Source organism: Lithobates pipiens, unplaced genomic scaffold (genome assembly GCF_037356315.1).
Source record: "Lithobates pipiens isolate NorthernLeopardFrog02 unplaced genomic scaffold, aLitPip1_a1.2 Scaffold_1, whole genome shotgun sequence".
NCBI classification, from domain to species: domain Eukaryota; kingdom Metazoa; phylum Chordata; class Amphibia; order Anura; family Ranidae; genus Lithobates; species Lithobates pipiens.
In genome coordinates this window covers 168,861,985-168,880,851 of record NW_027507685.1, presented here as the reverse complement: position 1 = coordinate 168,880,851, position 18,867 = coordinate 168,861,985, and the positions used below count along the sequence as shown (strand labels likewise).

Here is an 18,867-nt window from a genome sequence, read left to right as displayed (position 1 = left end):
CAAAGCACATTCACATGTATGTTTAAAAAGAGTTTTTGAACAAAGCAACATCTTTGGTGTATAACATTAATTTTTGTCAGATTAATTGTCACATTAATTAGAAATAGCCTTTTTTGGTTAAACAGGCATGTTTTAACCTTCCTGGCGGTATGATTTATTTCAGATTTTAGGTGCTGAAATCGGTACCATTATTTTGCATGGAAATTTGGCATTTTATATTGTAGCCCTGTAATTCTTAGAAATAATTCACTTAAATCTTAAATCCAAAACAAACAAGAGTCTAATAGAAATCAGGGGTATGATAGAATTTGAAATATGAAATCATAAATGATTATATATATATATATATATATATATATATATACAGTGGTGTGAAAAAGTGTTTGCCCCTTTCCTCATTTCCTGTTCCTTTGCATGTTTGTCACACTTAAGTGTTTCGGAACATCAAACCAATTTAAACAATAGTCAAGGACAACACAAGTAAACACAAAATGCAATTTGTAAATGAAGGTGTTTATTATTAAAGGTGAAAAAAAATCCAAACCATCATGGCCCTGTGTGAAAAAGTGATTGCCCCCTAAACCTAATAACTGGTTGGGCCACCCTTAGCAGCAACAACTGCAACCAAGCGTTTGCGATAACATGCAATGAGGCTTTTACAGCGTCCTGGAGGAATTTTGGCCCACTCATCTTTGCAGAATTGTCCTAATTCAGTTACATTAGAGGGTTTTCGAGCATGAACGGCCTTTTTAAGGTCATACCACAACATCTCAATAGGATTCAGTCAGGACTTTGGCTAGGCCACTCCAAAGTCTTCATTTTGTTTTTCTTCAGCCATTCGGTGGTGGACTTGCTGGTGTGTTTAGGATCATTGTCCTGCTGCAGAACCCAAGTTCGTTTCAGCTTGAGTACACGAACAGATGGTCGGACATTCTCCTTCAGGATCTCTTGGTAGACAGCAGAATTCATAGTTCCTTTTATCACGGCAAGTCTTCCAGGTCCTGAAGCAGCAAAACAGCCGCAGACCATCACACTACCACCACCATATTTTACTGTTGGTATAATGTTCTTTTTATGAAATGCAGTGTTCCTTCTACGCCAGATATACTTGGACACACACCTTCCAAAGAGTTCCACTTTTGTCTCATCGGTCCACAGAATGTTGTCCCAAAAGTCTTGGGGATCATCAAGATGTGTTGTGGAGAAATTGAGACGAGCTTTGATGTTCTTTTTGCTCAGCAGTGGTTTTCTCCTTGGAACTCTGCCATGCAGGCCATTTTTGCCCAGTCTTTTCCTGATGGTGGAGGCATGAACGCTGACCTTAACTGAGGCAAGTGAGGCCTGCAGTTCCTTGGACGTTGTTGTGGGGTCTTTTGTGACCTCTTGGATGAGTCGTCGCTGCGCTCTTGGGGTAATTTTGGGCGGCCGGCCACTCCTGGGAAGGTTCACCACTGTTCCATGTCTTCGCCATTTGTGGATAATGGCTCTCACTGTGGTTCGCTGGATTCCCAAAGCTTTGGAAATGGCTTTATAACCCTTTCCAGACTGATAGATCTCAATTACTTTCTTTCTCAATTGTTCCTGAATTTCTTTGGGTCTCGGCATGATGTGTAGCTTTTAAGGATCTTCTGGTGGACCTTACTGTGTCAAGCAGCTCCTATTTAAGTGATGCCTTGATTGTGAACAGGTGTGGCAATAATCAGGCCTGGGTGTGGCTAGAGAAATTGAACTCAGGTGTGGACAACCACAGTTATAGTATGTTTTAACAAGGGGGGCAATCACTTTTTCACACAGGGCCATGATGGTTTGGATTTTTTTTCACCTTTAATAATAAACACCTTAATTTACAAATTGCATTTTGTGTTTACTTGTGTTGTCCTTGACTATTGTTTAAATTGGTTTGATGTTCCGAAACACTTAAGTGTGACAAACATGCAAAGGAACAGGAAATGAGGAAGGGGGCAAACACTTTTTCACACCACTGTATATATATATATACAATAACTATAAATAATTATAACAAATAATAATAAAATAATAATAAAAATTATTCAATAATGTAATAAAATCAAAAACACTGAAATATGCTGAGTTGCATAATGTCTCTGTCATTACTTTTAGTGTTTGATGACGAATTTCCCCATGAATCACTATCGCTCAATTCTGCAAGTGATTCTATAACCACTTTTGATGTAAACTGACATTTTTTGGTTGCTATGGACAATCTCCAGTTTGCTGGCATAAAGAACAGTATTTATAATATAAAACTACATGCAGGACACTGGACAAACCACTAGGGACAAAGGGGATGTGTAATTATTTGAGAATTTCACCTGACATTAGGGTTTGTCTTGTGCTGTGTCTTGCAGAGAAAATCTATTCCACAATGAGGATTTTATCCCCATATTCATTGATTTGTACAGGGCAGGTAGACCACCACTGTGGCAGGTAGACCACCCCTTTTATAACAATAAACCAAAGCGGAAGGCAGCACTGGATCAGTTGCTGAAATTTTTGAAGCCGGTGATCCCCACGGCAGAAACGTCCTATTTGAAGGCCCTAATTGGTGACATGAGGAGCACTTATATTAGGGAGCTCAAGAAGATCCAGGATTCCCTGAGATCAGGAGCTGCAGCAGATGAAATTTATGTACCCAGGCTGTAGTACTATGACAGACTGTATTTTTTGGCAGGCCAGACAGAACCCAGGCCAGCACTCTCCAGTCTTGCTTCAAGGCTTCCTTCCCCCCCAGCTGAGGCTTCCGACGACCAACCTGGGCCTTCCAGGCAGCCACATGTGAGCCAGGTATAGCATTCTTAAAAATATTTCTTCCAGGAAGAAGAGTAACCCAAAGGAGGCAGCAATTGGCCTATTTCATAAGGCTACGGCGGCCCTCAGAAACCCCCCCAGTGTTCAAGAGGACTGTGCCTACATGACAGCATGCAAAATGCTGGAAATGGAGGACGACCAATGCCTTTTATGTGAGGAAGTGATCTTACAAGCCCTGAATAAGGGGTTGAGGGGCTGACTCACAAGCCAAAGCCACATTTTTGAGTTGAACCATGGTCCTCCTCCTCCAGGTCCTCTCCTCCGGGTCCTCCTCCTCCACCTCCTGCCACAGCTCCAACACCAGTGCCACAGCCTGGAAGGACGCGTGTAAAGAAGACCAGAGAGTGATGGCCTGGGTTCAGTATGGTCTGGCAAAAGATGCAGGCTGTTGTATGACAACAGCCTGAGGACAGATGTGTCATCTGCTGCTGTTCCTGATCTCTTGTAGTCCTGGACCGGATTGTGCTCACTATTATGCTCACTATTATATGGATTCCTCAGGCCACCAATTTTGACTGTAAAATAGATGTGTGTCCTGGGGTACAAAGGCTTCGCAAATTTCACTAGTTTCTCACAAATACTTGGATATGTGTTTTAGTTCAAAAAGGACAGTTTGTGAGTAGGCAGGTACATTTCAAAAATACAATGTCAAATTAACAAGGGACACCATACAACCTTCCTGAGGTTAAAAATTACAAGATAATAATGGTGTTGTGCTAACTTGACACACAAAACGAGAAATAATATTATGGAGAGCACTAGAAAAAAAGATGCAGATCTTGATAAAAAAAAAGGATTATGGAGATCTTTTGAAAAAATATATATTATTCATGAGATCACAAGAAATTATAGAGAAAGAAGTTTGTGAGAACTCTGTGTGAATATGAGCAGCAAAACAACTTCATTCTTCTAGCATTATAAAGAAGAAGAGAATGCGATGCATTAAAAGATTTCAAAATTGGCAGTGTGACAAATGTGCTATGTCCATTATGAACGCTATTTTTACCAGACCGATCGCTTCCGTCACGTAATTTATTCTGAGCATGCTGCCACTTTGTTGGAATGGTGTACACACGATTGGAATTTACGCAAACGGATTTGTTGTTGGAAAATTTGAGAACCAGATCTCAAATTTTGTGTGACGGAAATTCCGATGGAAACTGTCCGATGGAGCCTACACGCGGTCGGAATTTCCAACAACAAGCTCTGATCGCACATTTGTCGTCGGAAAGTCCTACCATGTGTACGCGGCATAAGACTGGGATGCCATTAGAGTTCATGTGCGTGTAAAGGCAGGCGTCTCAATACTTTTTACAATATAGTGTAAATATTTTGTGATCTGGGGTAGCTCTGGAATGACCACCAGCCAGCTGGATAGAAATGATAAAAACAAAACAGTTAATTGAATTACAGATAAACAAAGACAGCTTACTTCAGCCAAAGTCAATAAACAGTTCAAATCCTGGTATTACAAAACTAAACAGCAGGCTCACCATCAATCTTCGGTCCTATACAGGGTTTAGGCTCTTCCATAGTAAGGGTGCTTGGCAGGCATTCATATCTGCGTGAATGCATTCATATCTGAGGGCTGCCTTGTTTTGGTTGTGCTAATCAAAAAAAAAAAACGGTTCTGAATATCAAAATGAATTATCTGATATGTGAAAGGATAGATTTATACATCCTGTCACCCTAAGCAGACTGTCTTGTGCTGTCTTTCAAGCTCATTTGACTTAGTATCTCAATAAATGATCAGATGTCACTAGACATTACAAGGCAGGGGGCAGAAAAGCTGAAACCCACTCTGCTTATGTACACCCAGAACCAACATCTAGAAGAGTAGAGCAAAGGTTTTACACTGGTGTGGTATAACTTGGCCGCTCGCGTATCCGTGATTTTCATTCGCTTTACCCCCCGTTTTAGCAACAGTCCCATAGATTTTCTATTAGGTTGTGCACTTTTGCCATGTTTTCTGAAAGTGCAAAAGTCCTGTATTCTGCATCTTTCATGCGCTTTTAGAAACCACGGCAAAAACACACATCTAATAGAAAGTCATTTGTGGGTGAAGAGGACGAAAATCCCAGATATTGTACACCCATGCCGCAACAATTAATCCTTTCCCTAACCAATTATTAATTGTGTGTCTTTTTTAGAGTGAATATCTGTCTCTTCATGGAATTGCAGATCACACAGCACCTAAATACCAACCTGTAAAGAAGGTAGGTTAACAAAAAAAAAAATATTTGAAAGATTTGTAAGCTCCAAACATCAGTTGGTTGTACTGTTTGTAGTTCCTTTTAAAGCTTTTTTTCATAGCATATTGGAAAATTTGGGGAATGCTGAAGGTTGACCTGTACTTCAATTTTAACACATTATATTTTTTCAGCTTTGATTTAATCCCGAAGGGTTCAGACTAGTGGCCCCATTAAGGAATAAATGGCTGAAGCTGCACCCCATTGTTAAGTCAAACTTATGGGTGTTCCTGTGGACCAGAGGGGTGGGGTGGAGGTACAGCCAGCACTAAGCTCCTCTTTCTAAATTGACTGTTCATTTACTACAATGAATGAACAATCAGTGCTGCCTTGACAGCACTGACCTTTCATTTATAATAAAACCACTCTGCTCTGCTGCTCTCTCTGATCTATCTGCTAGTGCTTGTACACACACATACACACCTTGGCCAATAGATAACCCCACAGCACAGTTCTTTCAGTTTTGTAAATGAACATTCAGCACTGTCAGGACTGGTGTTATGTACTGTGTCATACACAACACTGGTCCAGCCAGCACTGAACGTTCATTCATAAAAGTGAAATATCTTTTAGCGCTATGGGGCTGTGCCGTTTATTGGCCTTGCCTTATGTATGTATACAGGCAGATGGACACTAAGCACTGCAGGCTGTGTGATCTTTTGTGAATGGCAGTGCTGAATTCTAGAGTGGCATCTCTCCTTCCTAGCAGCTTAACAGCTTAGCGGACAGTACTACCACCAAACGCTACACGTCAATGGAATGGGGCCACTGCCACAGCCACAAAGCAAGTGTTAGGTTAGCAGTTGCAGCCCAGTATTCAATTTAAAAAGCTGTATTTGGCTTTAAAATAAAAAATAAAAAAAGCAAACACAACAGGCATTCAGGAAGCCTTTGACACTTAAATTCCTGTCAGCCACGTTTGCACAGCTCTCTGAAATGCCATCCACCAAAGATTGCTCTGTAGAGACCAACTCGGGTGCAAACGAGCCTTATGCCGCGTACACACGGTCGGAATTTTGGTCGGAAAAAGCTCTGATGGTTTTTCCGATGGAATTCCGACGGGATACCGCTCAAGCTGTCTTGCATACACGCGGTCACACAAAAGTTTTCTGAACTTTTGACCGTGAAGAACGCGGTGATGAATAACACTATGATGAACTTAGAAAATGAAGTTCAATGCTTCCGAGCATGCGTCTAATTGTTTCCAAGCATGCGTAGGAATTTTGCCCTTCGGAATTTGTACAGGCGATCAGAATTTTTTCCGACCGAAAAATTGAGAACATGCTCTCAATCTTTTGCTGGCCGAAATTCCGCCAGCAAAAGTCCGATGGAGCATACACACGATCGCGTTTTCCGACCAAAATCTCTCATTGGACTGGCGGAATTTCCGATTGTGTGTACGGGGCATTAGGCCTCTTTCACATGGCGGGTTGATTGGGGCTTCCAGATTCTTGCGGCAGAAATCTGCGGATTCTTGCTGTAGAAATTACTGGGTTATGCTATTAGCATTGGCCGCTTAGATCGTTTAAAGGAATGGCAGGCTGACAGCGGTAGCAGCTGATCTCACGTAGCTGCAAAACTAAGAGATTATCTGCGATTCCCCCACGTCTGCCTCCCAGCGAGTTTTTAGCTAAAATGCTAGTTCAGTCGCCGATGGTTGGGGAAGGCTACTATAAAAGGTGGATGTTCATTTTATAGAATCTGTGCCCAGGAAGACATCCAAAGGGTACAGAGAAGTCAGGTTGGGGATCAACTCTCCAAATTGGGCATGCAGCGTGTGATGAAGCGGAAGTAAGTGAAAGAACATAGAATTGGGTAAGTTAAAGAGGAAGTAAACCCTGATGAGTTTACTTCCTCTTTGATTCCCTGCAAAGGTAAAGCATAATGGACTACTATGCGATGCATAAGTAGTCCATTATGTGTCACTTACCTGACACAGGAGCCAACGAAGTCACCGCTATTCCCTGTAGTCCGGAGCATCCATCTTCTCGGTGGGTCTCGGGGGGGTCTTGCTGCTCCGCCGCTGTCATTTGATGAAGCTGCGATGATGTCACTCCCACGCATGCGCAAGGAAGCCGTCACTCGCAGCATATCACCATTGACAGCAGCGTGCTCAGTGTGCCTGCACTGTGGAAATAGGGCCTTCTATTTGAATAATTTGGAAAAGAGTCAGGGAGGGGAACTGAATCATTTGTAAGAAGATGACCAAATTGTTTGAGAGTATTGGGCTTTGGATGAGTATAAGGCAGCAAACAAAGTATGAAATTCTTTGGCCACAAGGTCAGGGTCTATTATACATTGGCCAGATGCATCTAGTAGGAGAGACCACTACTGAAGGTCTGTGATCTAAATGCGCCAAGTAGTCGAGTAGCTTGCCCGCTTGGTCCCCATGTTCAAATAGTGTTCAATGTTCAATCAAGTCCAGCCTGCACTTTCACTAAGGAAGCATTGTAGGAAGAGGAATCAATCTGAAAAGCCTGTTCCGGAAGAGTCTAATGTCGTGTACACATGGTCGGACTTTCCGTCAGAAAAAGTCTGACGGAATCTTTTCATCGGATATTCCGATCATGTGTGAGACTCTTTTTTTGAAAATTCTGACAGACCTAGAAATAGAACATGTTTTAAATCTTTCAAACGGAATCAGTTCCGGGAAAACCCTTCTGTATGCTGTTCTGATGGACCAAGAACGATGCATGGGCAGCTACTGGCTATTGAACTTCCTTTTTCTAGTCCCGTTGTACGTCACTGCGTTCTTAATGATCGGACTTTGGTGTGATCGTGTGTACGCACGACAGTTTCAGCAGAACTCTGTCAGAAAAACCTTCGGAGTTTATTCCGACAGGAAAACGTGGCATAAGTGTTCCTCAGCCTGTTGAAGGGCTAGTTTGGAGGAGGCTTTGTGTCTGGAGATGCAAGCCCAATAACATTCTAGCGTGTATTTTTAATCATTCCCATACTGTCCCATATGATGCAGAACCCCGATTGGTGTGGGGGAAAAAAGGTCCACTCAGCCAGCAAAGTTTCCTTAGCAGGAAGCATGGAGAACCAAAAAGGGTTTCAGTCTCAAAGTACAGTGCATGCAAAGGGGGGGGGGGGGGGGTGTTATGTGTAGGTTCAAAGTAATCCAATAGAGGAATGATCTGACAGTATTCAAGCCCCGAATCCCACATCCACCAAATTTGGCAGAAAGGCAGTAGACACTAAAATGTAGTCTATACGTGACATGGTGGAGTGGGAGGTGGAAAAGCAAGAATATCTCCTGGGGTGGGGGGGGGGGGGTGTATCTATGTCTCTATAGATCAAACAAGACAAATTCTGCCAACAGTCTACCAAATCTTTTTTATGTAGGTGGGGATGGGGTAGAAACTTCACGGCCCAATTTGTCAAGGGATGAGTCTATCACCATGTTGAAGTCCCATAGCCAGAATTGTAGGGTATTGCGCCATGAAAGCTAAGCCATCATGTAGGACAGAGAATTGAAACGAGGGGGTTATGGTATGTCAGCAACAGTAATTCAATCCTGCATAGCATGTAAAAAAAAATTAGTGAACTAGGCCCACAAGCCTGAAATGCATCTGCTGTCTGTCTTTTTTTTATTTGGAGAATCAATACAGTTTGAGGATTTTAAAGAGCAAGCATCATTTCTTATGATTGCTATTGCAGCTGTGCGACTGCCTTTCCACACCCAGGTAGCTCTGAAAAACAATTCTGATCTTATTGGGTACTAGCTGCCTACCTCTTCTCTATTTTATTGCATGTAAAAAATTATACCTGCCCTGAGGGTCCGATCGCAGTGTCAGGAGCTGGAATTGTACCAGTTTAGCAATGAGGATTGCCACTCGTCGGGAATTAGAGGTAAAAGAAACTTGATATATCCAGCCCACACAGGGCTTTTTAAGAGCGAGTTCCATCTGGCCAGTAATATGAGAGTCAAGTAAGACTATCACATCAGCCCTCATTGTCTTAAGATGGGAGAGGATTGCGATACGTTCGCAACCCTCTGATATTCCATGTTAGCAACTTTAGTATGGCCATAACGGGTTGGGGGGAGGGTGAATATATGCGATCAGCGTATCAGGAGTAACAATGCATGGCATATAATGAGAACCAAATATAATTTGCATAGATATCAAATTAAAATCACACACTAACAGAACACTTGCACAATTTGACCAGGAAATAAAATGCATATAAATTACTTGTTAATAAAAAAGGAACATTGCCTGGAACAGCACCTGGACAATATATAAAGATCTCTATACAGCCATATTGTTGAGAACATTAGTTGAATTTTATAAAAACAAACACAACAAAAGGAAAAAAGTAGAAGATGAGGTAAATAGACTCTGAACCAGCGGAAAGAAATCCACCAACAACTTCATACTATGAGCAGGGGAGCATGCTTGGGTACTGAACAAGTTCCAAATGGAAAAACAAATCTCCAACGTTAGTCTAGCACATAGGGGAGCAAACATTCGCTGAAAAGCGCACTGCTGCAGAGAGCTTTATCTCTGGAGATGAATGTGGCAGGGGATAAAACAAGGAAGGGAGTGCAAGAGTAAACAAAAGGGCTGTAAACATCCCACAAAGAAGTTCCTGAGATCTCCAGCCGACACACTAGGAGTGAAAATGGGTATAAATGTAATATATACGAGGGGGAGAGTGATCTGTTTTCTCCGACAGATGACATAGGATAAGGAGAAGGATATATGCGCTTGAGCATCATGATGGGCAATAAGGAGGAAGAAAAAGAAAAAGTAAACTCTCAATTGGTTGCAAGTGGAGAGTCCATTTCCCAGAGCGAGCCACTTTAGCTGCAAAATAAGCCCATGAGTAGTGACGTGTAGTTGCAGGGTTAGTGATGGTGCAGGACCTGCATTGTCTCGTTGTTCCAGCCAGTCAAGAACAGATTCTGGCTCCTCAAAAAAGTGTACCTTATCTCCCACCACACGTAGTCTAGCGGGGATAGAGCCTGGCATAGGACAGGTGGTTGATCTTTAGTCTCTGTGAATTGAGCTCGATGTCGCTGTACCTCAGTGGATAAATCATTGTTTACATCATTTAACATTGCAAAACGGAATATTGCCTTTTTCGTGAGTAAGCTTGAGGATGGCATCTGTCTTGGAAATTAATTATTAATTTGGCAATAAATGTGAGGTGGGGGTCTTGCAGCCAGGCGGTGGGCACACTCCACTACAAAGGACGCTGACAAAGCTTCCCTGCCATTAGTGGGGGTGAGCAGGTTTTCCAAAAAGTATGGGGGATCTGAGCCCTATGTGCCCTCTGCATCTTCAGGCAGATCCACAAAACGGAGATTGCAGCAACGAAACCTCTTCTCCATGTGCTCTTGCTTCTGTAGGAGAGAGTATAGCTGGTGTCAGAACTGCTCGGTGGTAACCTGTAATGGAGGAAGTTCGTGTTCTACTTTGACTGATCCTCTGTTCAGTCTCCAATACCCGCTCTCTGAGCTTTTGAAAGTCTTGTTAAATAGTTGAGATATCCATATTAACAATTTTAGATGTTAGTGTGGTCTGGCAGGTGGATATCACCTCAAGGACTTTAACAGTGTCTCTGGAAGCTTGATCAGGCTCAGCAGCGGGAGTGGCGCCATCTTCCCCCCTCTGACTTATGCTCCTCATGCCAAAATCTGTGGAGCTTTGCAGCAGGCTCCGATCATTTCTTGGGGGGGCGACATCGTGCTGCAACAAATGGGGCTGAGTTGTGAGTACAAGTTAGGCAAGGCAGGAAACCCCATGGTCAATGTAGACAGGGTAAACGATGAGCGGAGCCATGCCACTCCAGGCCACGCCCCAGCAAGGAGCACCTTTCTGAAGAAGATTTACTATTGAATGAACTGTTTTTTGTCTTTGGAGCACTTTTTTGGGGACCAATTGATTTTCACCTTTTATATTTCTTATTTTAGTTTAATTTGATCTGTATGGGACACACCCTGTATGCGCTGTGGTATAAGATACAAATGTTTGTATAGGTGTTTTACACCTTCTGAACAGCGGCTATGTGGTTAATCACACAGCGCAAGTTTTTTGATACAATATAAATAATAAATACACATTTTTTTTATTATTGAAAGAGTGAAGTTATCTTTTAAGATTTATGCATCAGAGATCCCATGTCTGCCCACCTGCTTAGGAACTATTAGGGCCCGTTCACAATAGAATGCAGTGCGGGAGAGCCACGTTCTCATGTGGCCTCCCGCACTGCATTCCAATCGCTCTGCCCTTGCAATCTGCTGTGGGGGTTAGTTCAAAGTTAATGACAACCGCACATGCAGGTCGCAAACATAGTGCGTTTGCCCACACCAGCCCAAAATGAATGGGGCTGAAATCGCACTGCACATAACTGCATGTAAATCGCACAGGAACTGCACAGCGTTTTTGTGTGATTCACATGCAGTGTGAATGTGTCCTTGGGAGGTTCTTAAGCAGTTTTGATTTTTGATTTTTCTTTTACAGAAAATGCTGAACACATGCTAAAAATAGCTAGTAGACGATTCTTTCCAACATTTGTAATGTTAGCTGTGGGTGGACAGATTGTATAGATTAAAGTACTTAGTAATTATTGGTATAGTCCTTTAAGTTATAAGAAATTCTGTAAATTCTATATAATTATGTCTTGAAAAAGGAGCACAGCCTTAAAAACACATAGATTTCCGGTCACTGATGCATGCTTAGTCTCTGTTTTTTATGTGCCTTCTATGTGCAGACTGTGCTGGTGTAACAAAGAAGATTGTGCTGTTGGGTTTGCTGTGACACAAAGCTAGTTCTCCAGTATTTTCAGGGACAGATGGGAGCATTCAAATGCTCTGGGGACTTCTAAGGAGAGAGATAATTGTTATCTGTATCCGATGTACTGTGTTGCCTACATTGAGCATTCTATGAAAGATCAACATATTTCACACAGAATATGATTTGTATTATATAGCGCCATCAATTTGTGCAGAGCTTTACATATATATTGTACATTCAGATACTATACTAAACTAGATACTATATCATATATATATCTTATATCTATATCTATATCTATATCTATATATATATATATATATATATATATAAAATTATATTAAATGAATCTTGTTCATATCAAAATTATTATTTAACAGAGATCAGTCAGTTTTTACCTTCTCTTGAAGAACAGTATGTTCAGCTGAGTCATTAAGATTTTTTTTTAGGGTTACTGAATTGCTCAGATGTTTGAGTTTACAGTACAAAGATGAGGTGATGATGCTGATGGTAAATAGATATTTACATCAGAAGCGAGCTATACTGGCTAACTGATGTAGAGAAAAATGAGGCCAGGGACCTGACTTTTCTCTTGGGCAGAGTTGGCAAAATTAAAAAGCTTGATAGATTCGGCAATTTGCATATATGTATCTCAACTGAGATTTTAGCTGTTAGCCTGGAGTCCAGTTTAAGGGAGTTTATATATTGCTTGATTATTAAAATTGAATGCCAAGTCTTTCACTTTGGTGAAACCAAAAAACAGCAGCTGGCACCGAAAAATTGCGATACTCAATTTTGTGAAAATGTATTAACAACAAAGTACAGCTCTAAAATGTTATAAACTAATCCATACACAAGAATATAATACAAATAAATATTTGAATAATATTTTTTTGAATTGAAGTAACAAGATATTGCTGTACAAGGCACATTAGTAGAACAATAGTGCAAATAAGTGTGCAAGCCTCTGCAAATACAAAAATGGATTTCCTTCAAAAGATCAATAATTATATATCTGGACATCAGGTAGAAAGATGTCAACAGGAAATTCTCTTAGGTGAGAGTACCGACAGAAGTGACAATACAAAATAGAGGGATAAAAATCATCAACAAAGTAATGCAAATGAATAATCAATATTTGTGCAAATGATGTTGAATCAAATAAATAAGTAAATATAGTCCACCACACATACAATCTTATAAGCCCTTAGATATGGGAAGGAATATATAAAGTCTTCCAAGGTGACAAGCCGCGTTGCTTATCAGAAAGGTATGACCCTTTATTATTGAGCGCTCTAAAAGCACATGATCACAGTCTGCTTGTAAACATCAAAAAGAAGGTTTCATTATGTCGATCACTAGATTGACTCCTCTCAAATGGGAATGACCATCTATGGATTGAAATTCAGCTGCTCCTTGCTGAACCAACTGAATTTTATACCATCCATGGCCAGCTTAAAGAGGAACTGCAGTCAGCTCACATAATTTGTAATAAAAACATCTTTGCCATTCTGAAGCTTCCTTCCAACCACTTTGCATATTTTATATATACTGTGATTCTGTACTTGCCAAATATGCTGCAGAAATCTCCCTCCACTGAGTGGCTGCATCCATTTTAACTGTAGGCATATGAAGCTGCTACCAGTTCACTTCCTGGATTTACACAGAGGCACACTTCCAGATCTGCAGCCTTGCAGCTCTCATTGGCCCTCTTTTGACTCATCCCCCCTCCCTTCCTGGCAAACTCTCACGAGAGTGAAGAGAGAGAGAGCTGTGCATGATGTCATAAGCCTAGGCTTTTTAACAGACAAGAAACAGGAAGTGGGCTGTATAAGGTATTTACTGGCAGAAAAAAAAGTTTTACTATCCAAAGTTAAAACAACAAGTGCAGAAGATTTAAAAGATGGAAAGTTGAAAAAATGACTGAAGGTCCACTTTAGGAAGAAGTATGGAGGTAAGCTAAATTACTAAGCATACCAAATTAACCACTTGCCGACCAGCGCACGCCGATGTACGTCGGCAAAATGGCACGGGCAGGCAAATGGGCGTACCTGTACGTCCCTTTAAATTTGCCGCCCTGCCACCGGGAGTGCGCCGCCGGCAGCGCACTCCCGCGCTGGTCGGGACCTCTGTGAGTCCGGTCGCGGGATCCGTGGACTCGATCGCCGCGGGCATACCCGCGATCGTCTCACAGAACGGCCGAATTAAGAAATGCCGTTGTAAACAACATTTCTCCATTCTGCCTAGCAACTAGTGACGCTGATCTCTGCTCCATGTGATTGGAGCAGAGATCAGTGTTCACTAAATTAAAGCCCAACCCCCCCCCCACAGTTAGTAACACACCCCTAGGAACACTTAAGCCCTACACTGCCACCCACTGGTAAACCCTTTCATTGCCAGTGTCATTTACACAGGAATCACTGCATTTATATAGCAGTGATTACTGTATAAATGACGATGGTCCCAAAAATGTGTCAAAAATGTCCGATGTGCCCGCCACAATGTCGCAGTCACAATAAAAATCGCTGATCGCCGCCATTACTAGTAAAAAAAAAATAATAAAAAATTATTAATAAAAATGCTATAAAACTATCCCTATTTTGTAAACGCTATAACTTTTGCGCAAAGCCATCAATAATCGCTTATTGCGATTTTTTTTACCAAAAATATGTAGAAGCATACGTATCGGCCTAAACTGAGGGAAAAAAATGTTTTTTTATATATTTTTGGGGGATATTTATTATAACAAAAAGTAAAAAATAATGCGTTTTTTTTCAAAATTGTCGCTCTATTTTTGTTTATAGTGCAAACAATAAAAACCGGAGAGGTGATCAAATACCACCAAAAGAAAGCTCTATTTGTGGGAAAAAAATGACGTCAATTTTGTTTGGGAGCCACGTGGCACGACCACGCAATTGTCAGTTAAAGCGACGCAGTGCCGAATCGCAAAAAGTGGTCTGGTCTTTGACCAGCAAAATGGTCCGGTCTGTAAGTGGTTAAACATAATTGTAGAAATGGTATAATTTTGCTGTTTGAGTCCATGAGGTTGTAGAGTGAGTGCATACTGTTGATAGCATTTTGTAAAACCCTGGGAATAATTTCAGAGGCACTAAAGAGATGTAACCCCTGCTATATGTAGTCAATTCCTGATCTTCTTGCGAGTGATGAGTGTATCCCTTAGCAGAGTATTTTGTTTGAGGTACAGTACTAGCAAAAGTGTGCCTGTTCATTGAACAAGATGAATACTAAAGGGCATATCCAAGGCCGACACAAGGAGGGCAGGAGGGCAGGGGCCCTGGGTACCACATTGAGAGAGGCAGCACCGTTGGTAGGAATAGTGACAGTGGTATCACTACCCCTGTGGCCGACGTGTCTGGAGGGATACCAGTGCAGTGACAGCTCAGCCAAGTAAACAAAATAAGACTTTCTTTTGGTGGTATTTGATCACCTCTGCGGCGTTTATTTTTTGCGCTATAAAGAAAAAACGGATGACAATTTTGAAAAAAATATTTTTTGCTTTCTGCTATAAAACATTTAACATTAAAAAAAAAAAAAATCAAATTTTCTTATCAATTTAGGCCAATATCTATTCTGCTACATATTTTTGGTAAAAAAAAATTCCAATAAGCATTGGTTTGTGCAAAAGTTATAACCTCTACAAAATAGGGGAGATATTTGTGGCATTTTTATTTATTTATTTTACTTGTAATCTGTAATTTTTTTTGTGGGATTGCAACATTGTGGTGGACAGATCGGACACCTAGCTGACACTTTTGACACATTTTTGGGAACCAGTGACATTATTACAGTGATCAGTGCTGAAAATAAGCACTGACACTGTATAAATGACACTGGCAGGGAATGGGTTAACATCAGGGGCGATCAAAGGGTTAAGTGCATTCCCTAATTGTGCTTCCTGACACAAGCATGACAGCATACACAAATGGGCAACATTCTCTTTTTGTTCCTTAAATGTTCAACTGATTACAGCTATGAATCATAGAAGATTTACATTTTTGCCCTCACCTTGCTGGATTCATCTGGCCGGCTGTACAGGTTCAGCCTCCTGTGACGAAGCCCCTCTGTTCGGTTGTAAAACTTACATATGAGGGGGAGACCCCCCCAGGTCCAGATACTGGGGGGCTGGGATACTGGTCTCTGGATGCAGGTAAAACCGTTCTGCCTTGTAGTTGGATTGGGACTGATCCAGTCTCTCCTCCCTGGTGAGGTGTGGCCCCCCACACACATTTTTGTTAGTCTGGCTTTGGGTATGTTGGTTTTCCTTGCAAAGATGCTGGAATATTTTGTCAGGGCTGCCTCCTTCCAAGATGGCTACTTGCCTGCTTCCTGTGGCTGGACTGTGCTTTCAATCAGCAGGGAGCAGCAAGATGAGGTTGGGGTAACTTCTGGCCTGCTGTAGTAGCATTCGGATGCCCCAGGAGACTGCCTAGAAATGGATTGGTGGCCACTGGTTCAGGAATGGAGCCTCTCCCATCCCCCCTTAAAGTCAGTCAGGAAAGAGTGCTGCACAGAGCAGGTAAGCTTTCCGAGGGCTGTCATGGTGTGTCTGAATCATTATGCTGTTAACCGCTTGCCGACCGCCTCATGCCGATATTCATCGGCAGAAGGGGTCGTACAGGCAAACTAATGTACTTGTACGTTGCCCTTTAAGAGGTGGCCTGCTGTCGTGCGTGCCCGTGGCAAGCTCCGTAAGTCGGGCCGCGGGTCCCGCAGACTCGATCGCTGTGGGGATACCCGCAATTGTCTCACGGAGAGGAAGAACTAGGAGATGCTAATTTAAACAAGCATCGCGTCATTCTGCCTAGTGACAGTGTCACTGATCTCTGCTCCTGTGATCGGGAGCAGAGATCAGTGACGTGTCACACATAGCCATGCCCCCACAGTTAGAAACGCTCCCCAGGACACACTTGGCCCTTTAACTGCCCCCTGGTGGTCAACCCCTTCACTGGCAGTGTCATTTACACAGGACTCATTTGTGCATTTGTATAGCACTGATTGCTGAATAAATGACAATGGCTCCAAAAATGTATCAAAAATGTCTGATGTGTCCGCCATAATGTCGCAGTCATGATAAGAATCGCTGATCGCCGCCATTACTAATAAAATAAATATTAATAAAAATGCCATAAAACTATACCCTATTTTGTAAACGCTATAACTTTTGCGCAAACCAATTAATACACGCTTATTGTGATTTTTTTTTTTGCCAAAAATATGTAGATTAATACGTATCAGCCTAAACTGAGGAAAAAAAATGTTGTTTTATATATTTTTGGGGGATATTTATTATAGCAAAAGTAAAAATAATGCGTTTTTTTCAAAATTTTCGCTCTTTTTTTGTTTATATCTTTTATATCAAAAAATAAAAACAGAGGGGTGAACAAATACCACCAAAGAAAGCTCTATTTTTGGGGGAAAAAAAAGGACGTCAATTTTGTTTGGGAGCCACGACTGCACAATTTTCAGTTAAAGCGACGCAGTGCCAAATCGCAAAAAGCGCTCTGGTCAGGAAGGGGGTAAATTCTTCCAGGACTGAAGTGGTTAATATACAAGCTGCCAACGTCTGTTAAACTGCCTAGTTCTGTCTGTTTCATTTGCTTCATTTGTCTGTAGGACTACTAATGCATGAACTGATATACAGGTGTTTGCTGCATAGTTGAGTCTTTCCTATTAACGCAGCAAGGCCTGGCTATACAGATTTGGGATCACTGCGTCGATGCTCTTATGCTTGGATTTGCTTTTTTTTTTACTTTTACAGGCCAGTCGCCTAGGGTAGGTGATCATGCCAGGTATATTAACCCTTTATTGTGCTGCTTATGACAGAGTGATGCTTAAGTATGGATGCCACTGCTATGCATTTATGTTGCTGTTATGCGTTTAAGGTCTGCTTTTGGGTGCAATGTGTTTAATGATTGCTATGCATTAAACTATTATGTCTAAATGCCAGTAAAGTAAGTAATTGGTTTATTACACTACTATCTGTAATTGCTCCTGTCTAAGGGTTTAACCCTCGCTCACAGCATATAGGTCCATTTTCTGCTTCAATGTCTACAAATGGGTGTGTGGATGGCCACTGATATTGTATTAAGCCAGTACTTCCAGGTATTTATTATGATCACAAACCTGCAGCTCATATCTTGAGCCATACGCTTACCCAGAGACCAGTCACGATCAATAAGGTGAGGGTCAGGTAAGTATGCTATAAAAAAAAAAAAAAAGAAGTGTGCATGAGCAGTATGGATTGTAAAACTCTCCAGCCCTTAAATACCAGCACCACTTCCTAAAGGAAAAGTGGCAACTTAGTCTTCCAACAGTGACAGGTCCTATTTGGTTCTAAAGACTGCCATACATTTAAAGTACTGTCAGAAGTGGCATACTAAAGGGAATCACAATAAGGACCATATTGGGCAGAATGAGGAGTGTGGTTAACTGACATGCCTGCCAATATACTATGCCAAGTTGCATATCAGGCGGCAGTAAACACAAAGGCAGATGTGTTCACTCAAGTGCAAACTGACCGGGTGGATCTCTAGTTTCTAACGCTCAGGTACTAAGCCAATCAAACAGCTGAGTTTGTTTAAAGGGTACCTCCTGCCTCAAAAACAGCAGGCCAATGAGCATTCATCAGATTGGCCAGATGTGTCTTCATGCTAACAGAGGATGCAAGATCCCCTCTGTAAAGCCCAAATTTTACTGCAGAGTCAGTTAACCAAGACAAGTAATCTTCATCAGACTAGCCAGAAGTGCCAGACTGCCAGCTGATGATGCAATAGCCTTTGCAGAGGCATGAGAACAGCAGTATGAATTTGGAAATTAAGGTTTATACTACCATTGGGGAGTGTGGCCTGCTTTGGGGTTCACTTCAGTAGCCAAGGCTATTTGGTTCTCAGCAGACGAGTTGAAGGCAAACTTGGCCAGTAATACGCCTCTGGTGCTTGATCAATGAGTGAAATTGGAGTGATCAGCGAGGCAGTACAACCACTATGGAGGCAGCAGGCTGTTCCTCCTATTCTGTGAGGGTA

General features: G+C 41.8%; 1 protein-coding gene across 6 annotated transcripts in view; it reads left to right on the top strand.

The window, feature by feature from the left end:
* The window catches only part of L1CAM (L1 cell adhesion molecule), a 671,411-nt gene that overhangs the window by 34,784 nt on the left and 617,760 nt on the right, over window positions 1-18,867 (top strand). The window contains exon 2 of one of the 6 annotated variants that reach the window (XM_077478853.1): window positions 4,980-5,045. The exons of 4 other annotated variants lie outside the window; for them this stretch is intronic. The gene's annotated coding sequence lies outside the window, so the exon portion shown is untranslated. The remainder of the gene's footprint in view (window positions 1-4,979; window positions 5,046-18,867) is intronic. One more of the 6 variants, XM_077478854.1, reaches the window with a different exon arrangement.